Source organism: Penaeus japonicus, unplaced genomic scaffold (genome assembly GCF_977035675.1).
Source record: "Penaeus japonicus unplaced genomic scaffold, GWHDUDI00000001_assembly GWHDUDI00000018, whole genome shotgun sequence".
Classification (NCBI taxonomy): Eukaryota; Metazoa; Arthropoda; class Malacostraca; order Decapoda; family Penaeidae; genus Penaeus; species Penaeus japonicus.
The window spans coordinates 25,387,281-25,392,280 of NW_028234420.1; the positions used below are offsets into that span (position 1 = coordinate 25,387,281).

The 5,000-nt window shown below is 40.8% G+C and overlaps 1 protein-coding gene across 1 annotated transcript in view; it reads left to right on the forward strand.

Annotated features, from left to right (window-relative positions):
• Positions 1 to 5,000, forward strand: part of LOC122248844 (uncharacterized) — a 42,767-nt gene that overhangs the window by 32,351 nt on the left and 5,416 nt on the right. The window lies entirely within an intron of this gene.

The following is a 5,000-nucleotide window of genomic DNA, read 5'->3' on the forward strand; positions in this document are numbered from 1 at the left end:
GATGGTTAGGTTTAGTGGCGCCAGAGGGAGACTGGGAGAGAGCGGACGAGGGAAGACTTAACGTGTTGTTTCCTGGATGAATGTGATATTACCTTGATAAGAAGGTTTATTGTTACTCTGAGTAGAGTGCTTTTGGTGTTGCCTTTTTAAAATCAGTATTGTGACAAAAAGAGTGAGAATTATGATTATATAATTGATTTCGGTAATGGAAATGGCACTAGGAGTATCAATGTTGTCATTAAATGCGCTTTCCTTTTGTTTCAAACTAACATTATTAAGCAATGGTGATAATGACGAGAGTGATACTATTAAAAGTATTAATGATTTACAAACAATGAACCTGTTATTCACTGTCTTAAGAAGCAACATTAATTATGAAACTGATATGATAGTGATGAATGGGTATTAATTGCTTTAATATTACTAGTGTGAATTTACAGCGAAAGTAATGATTACTTCTCCCCGTAACACTGATGAGGCTAGTGACAATGATAATGATAGTAGTAATGATGATAGAGATCACGACACTTGCATTGTTTGCCTAAATTATAGCTATAGAAACGAAAAAAACAGTTTAATGATCATTCTAGTGATAATAAATAGCGTTAATTAGATTTAATGAATTTCACATTGATGATAATTACACAGGCAGCATAGCGGAAAGTGGCAACTGCCAGGGTGGATATTAAAGTCCTCCGTCATCATTAAAGCCTAGAGTCATTACCATACCACAGAAATCAACCCACAGTGATACCGCCGTAGAGGAAGAGCCGCTCCTTGCCCCCCCCCCCCTCCTCTCCCTCCCCGTGCCACGGCGCCGCGAGAGAATTACTCTGATAACCTCTCCTGAAAGGCTAAATCCACAACGCAAGCCGTGCTGTTGGCGACCGTGAAATTAGCGGCAAATGTAGTCGCACTCACCCGCGCTGGCTGAAACCGAATTTCCTCATTGTGAGGCGCGCTATGATGGACATGTTGCTTGAAAGGGAATTATTCCGCGGTCATGAATGTCGCTCATGGAACGCAGTGATTAGCAACAAATCGCCACCGAAGCGCGCTGCATGTGAGCACCACAGCGGCATGTGGGATTCAGCCGCGACCCAAGAGTGCAAATGTTACTTTTTAACAACATTGCCATTATAGAAACCCCTCCCAGTGCGCTACACTCCCACTGCGGGTGGAAATTGACTGGCATCAAATAATGCTTGGCATAATCTGCGAGATGATGAGGGCACGGGGCAAAATAAATATATATAGCGGAAGCTCTTCGTTTGTGTTCATTAAAAGTGGTTGTCGTGGCAGGAAATACACTTCACAGTGCCACTAAATCCTGGCATGATCACCCTTGCCTCTCCACTTATCATGATTGGCTTGTCAGCGAACGGTGTTGTTTATCGGTAAACAATACCCCGCCGAGCAAATGGAGTCACTCAACATAGCTGTTTCAAACCTCCGAAGCGAGACCAGTTGGAAGGGGTGTTTAGGTGGCGCTATTACGTTATTATCGTTGTAGCTGTAGTGGAAATAATGCTTGTGAAGTGCAGTTGATAATTGTGCTCTTTGTATTCAGCGAAGTGACAAAGACAAGGAAGACAAGTACTCTGTCACTTCCCGACGATTTTGAGAGAAAAGAATTGAAGGAAAAATCTGAACTTGAACTATTTTTCTTGAACTTTACTCTGCCTGTTTCATTTGAGGATTTTAGTGTCAAAGTCTCTGCCCGGCCGAGAGACGAGACAGAGAGACGAACAAAGAGAGTACGAGAGAGACAGTCGGAGACAAAGAGAGTGCGAGAGAGGCAGTTAGAGATAAAGGAGAAAATAAAGCCGAAAGAGTGAGTGAGTGAATGAATGAACGAGTCAGTGGGTGAATGAGTGAGTGGGTGAGTGAGTGGGTGGGTGAGTGAGTGAGTGAGTGAGTGAGTCCCAGTTTGTGCGTGTATGTTAGCAATATATGAAATGGACATATAACGAACATTAAAGCAAAATGTTCTATTTACTACCGGAAGACGCTTGTAGACAGGAACAGTCCACCAGTAAAAGTTTTTCATCAAGCAACACAGAAAGGAATTAAATGACAGCGTGCTTGGAAAATGTTTTGATAATGGGCGGTTCTTCTGGTACCACCCGAGGCTTTGTTTACTGTTGTTCAGTAAGAGGAAAATTTTAGTCGTTGTTCAAGTGCGGAAGTTTTGTTACAGCACGTGGTATTGTTCCCATTGTGGTCTTTTGTTTTAGAGAATCCTCCCGTCACTATTTTCTGCTTTTGCTTTTTACTTAAATATTTTAAATTGCATTGCATTATAATCTGCTACTTACAGCTTTGGGTTATGCGATAGTTGACATAAATGACGGTGAGACAATCCCCCTGTTGTGAGGGCAACGCCGACGTGGTGAATGAACCAAAAACAGAACCGCGTAGTTCGAAGTGTCTTTGGTGGGCGGGGCAGAGAGGCTTGCGTGTCGAGGTCACGGCCACACCCAGGAGCACGACTTTGAAAAATGCAGATGGTTATGATAGGTTACTGTGATACTTCCACAAAGACTTTTATTCCCTACTAAAATAGCCACGTATCCCCCCGCTGCCAACCTAGATTCATCAAATATTCCTGGCGGTATTATTCCATTTTCCTGAATAATTATCCCACATTTACATGTGGGATATCATTAAACAAGATCTTCCGTGTCAACTCATTAGCGACCCTCCGTCAATAGTCTTCCACAAACATTCACATCTTCTCATCATCGTCAAAAAGCAATTTTCTGAATGGGGACGCGGGGAAAGCTCTACCTCGGGATATTCGACCTTGCGCCCGAGCTGATTAAGCCTAATTTTGCGTGCGGGTACAATTAGTAATGTTTTTACCCGGCGATTCTTTGGAATTAAATCCTACTTTCTATTTCCTCGACATTCATCCCAGCTATTTAATTATTAAGGCCAATTATCATGCCACTTGCAATGTGCAGCTGACAGCAGGGGATCAACGCAATGAAAAGAATATATTAGTTTTTATACTCAGATTATTATGTATTTTTGTTTTGTGTGAAAGGTGATTGACGGTCTTTTTATTGTTTATTTTTTATTAAGTGCTGATTATTCCATTTTTGTTTTTCTCTTCCGTGCAGCACTGGCTCCCTGAGTAACTGATACAAGGAATTAATATTTTCAACTCGTTGAGTCGTAGCTGAAAATTCTCCATTGTTTTAGAGAGAAAATATCTCGGTGTAACTGTTCGATTGTATGACAAATCTGACGGCTTATAAAATAAATATTGAGCTGAAATATATATCTATATTCAAATATAAACGCGGACTACAAACGAAAAACACTTTTTACTGGACAGTTGCATTTGAAAAAATGGCAAAGGAAATTGCCGTTTTATAGTTATTGCACTTTTCTGATCATCAGTGGATTTCAAAATCCTGTCAGAACAGACAAAAATACAACGTAAAACCATTTACTGCTGGTGGATTTTAAGGGGCATTGGTCATTTAAAGAACGAAAAAAACAACAACAAAACAAACATACGATATATTTATGCATATTAATCGCATGTGGAATTGAACAGCTTATATATATATACAATTTTAACCAACAGAAACGCAGCCATCTGTGGCGCTGGTTTTGTACAAAAGCTCTACATTGGCAATCAAACTCTTCACTTACCGCCATGACAACAAAATACAAAGAGAAATATCGATAATTATATTACTTAAAGGGTGAGACAATAAGAGACGGAACAACAATTGAACTAGACTATCAATTAAAGCCTAATTCAGGCCATCAAAAAATATAAAAAATTGAGAGTCGCGGTAATGAGAGAATGAGGATCCTCTGAAGTGTCGTGTGGAAACTCTGATGCTAGGGTGTTCCTCATAATTACAAAGGCGGCGCTGTAAATATTAGGAGGTTCAAATTTTGATACCATAATAGAAAAAAAAAAAAAAGTTTGATCAGATTTGCCAAGTGTTTACATCTGGGTTATTGTTTTCATGAATTGTTTATGTTCGGCGTGTTGGGATGATATTTTACATGTATTGTAAAAATGATATGTAATTATTTATTTTTTCAAGTGTGGGTTGTTTTACTCTCTTTGTGATTACCGTGCCTCAGGGGAGTCATATTTTTTTCTTGGTTTGCCTTGGTTTGTGTTTTTTGTTCTTTTTTTTCAGATCTATAATCAGTGTTCCTCCGAGGCCCAGATTTTATAGCTTCTCGCGCCTTGCAAACAGGAACTCTTTCATTATCTTGTTACTTGACGTTTCGCCTGTGATCAATCTTTGTCAAGAAGCGTCTGTTATTTTGTGTCTACGTTTACTTGTTATACGATTTTTTTTTCTGTCTGTCTGCCTGTCTGCCTCTCTCTCTTTCTCTCTTTCTCTCTCTCTCTCTCTCTCTCTCTCTCTCTCTCTCTCTCTCTCTCTCTCTCTCTCTCTCTCTCTCTCTCTCTCTCTCTCTCTCTCTCTCTTTCTCCCTCTCCCTCTCTCTTTCTTTTTTTTACTACCCTTTCTCTCTCTTTTTGTTCCTTTTATCTCTCTTTCTTTCTCTTTCTCCCTCCTGTCTATCTGTCTGTCTCTCTCTCTCTCTCTCTCTCTCTCTCTCTCTCTCTCTCTCTCTCTCTCTCTCTCTCTCTCTCTCTCTCTCTCTCTCTCTCTCTCTCTCTCTCTCTCTCTCTCTCTCCTCTCTCTCTCTCTCCTCTCTCTCTCTCTTTCTCTCTCCTCTCCTCTCTCTCCTCTCTCCCTCCTCTCCTCTCTCTCTCTCCTTCTTCTCTCTCTCTCTCTCTCTCTCTCTCTCTCTCTCTCTCTCTCTCTCTCTCTCTCTCTCTCTCTCTCTCTCTCTCTCTCTCTCTCTCTCTCTCTCTCTCTCTCTCTCTCTCTCTCTCTCTCTCTCTTCATTCTCTCTTTCTCTTCATTCTCTCTCTCTCTCTCTCTCTCTCTCCTCTCATTTCTCTCTCTTTCTTTCTTTCTTTCTCTCTCTCTCTCTCTCTCTCTCTCTCTCTC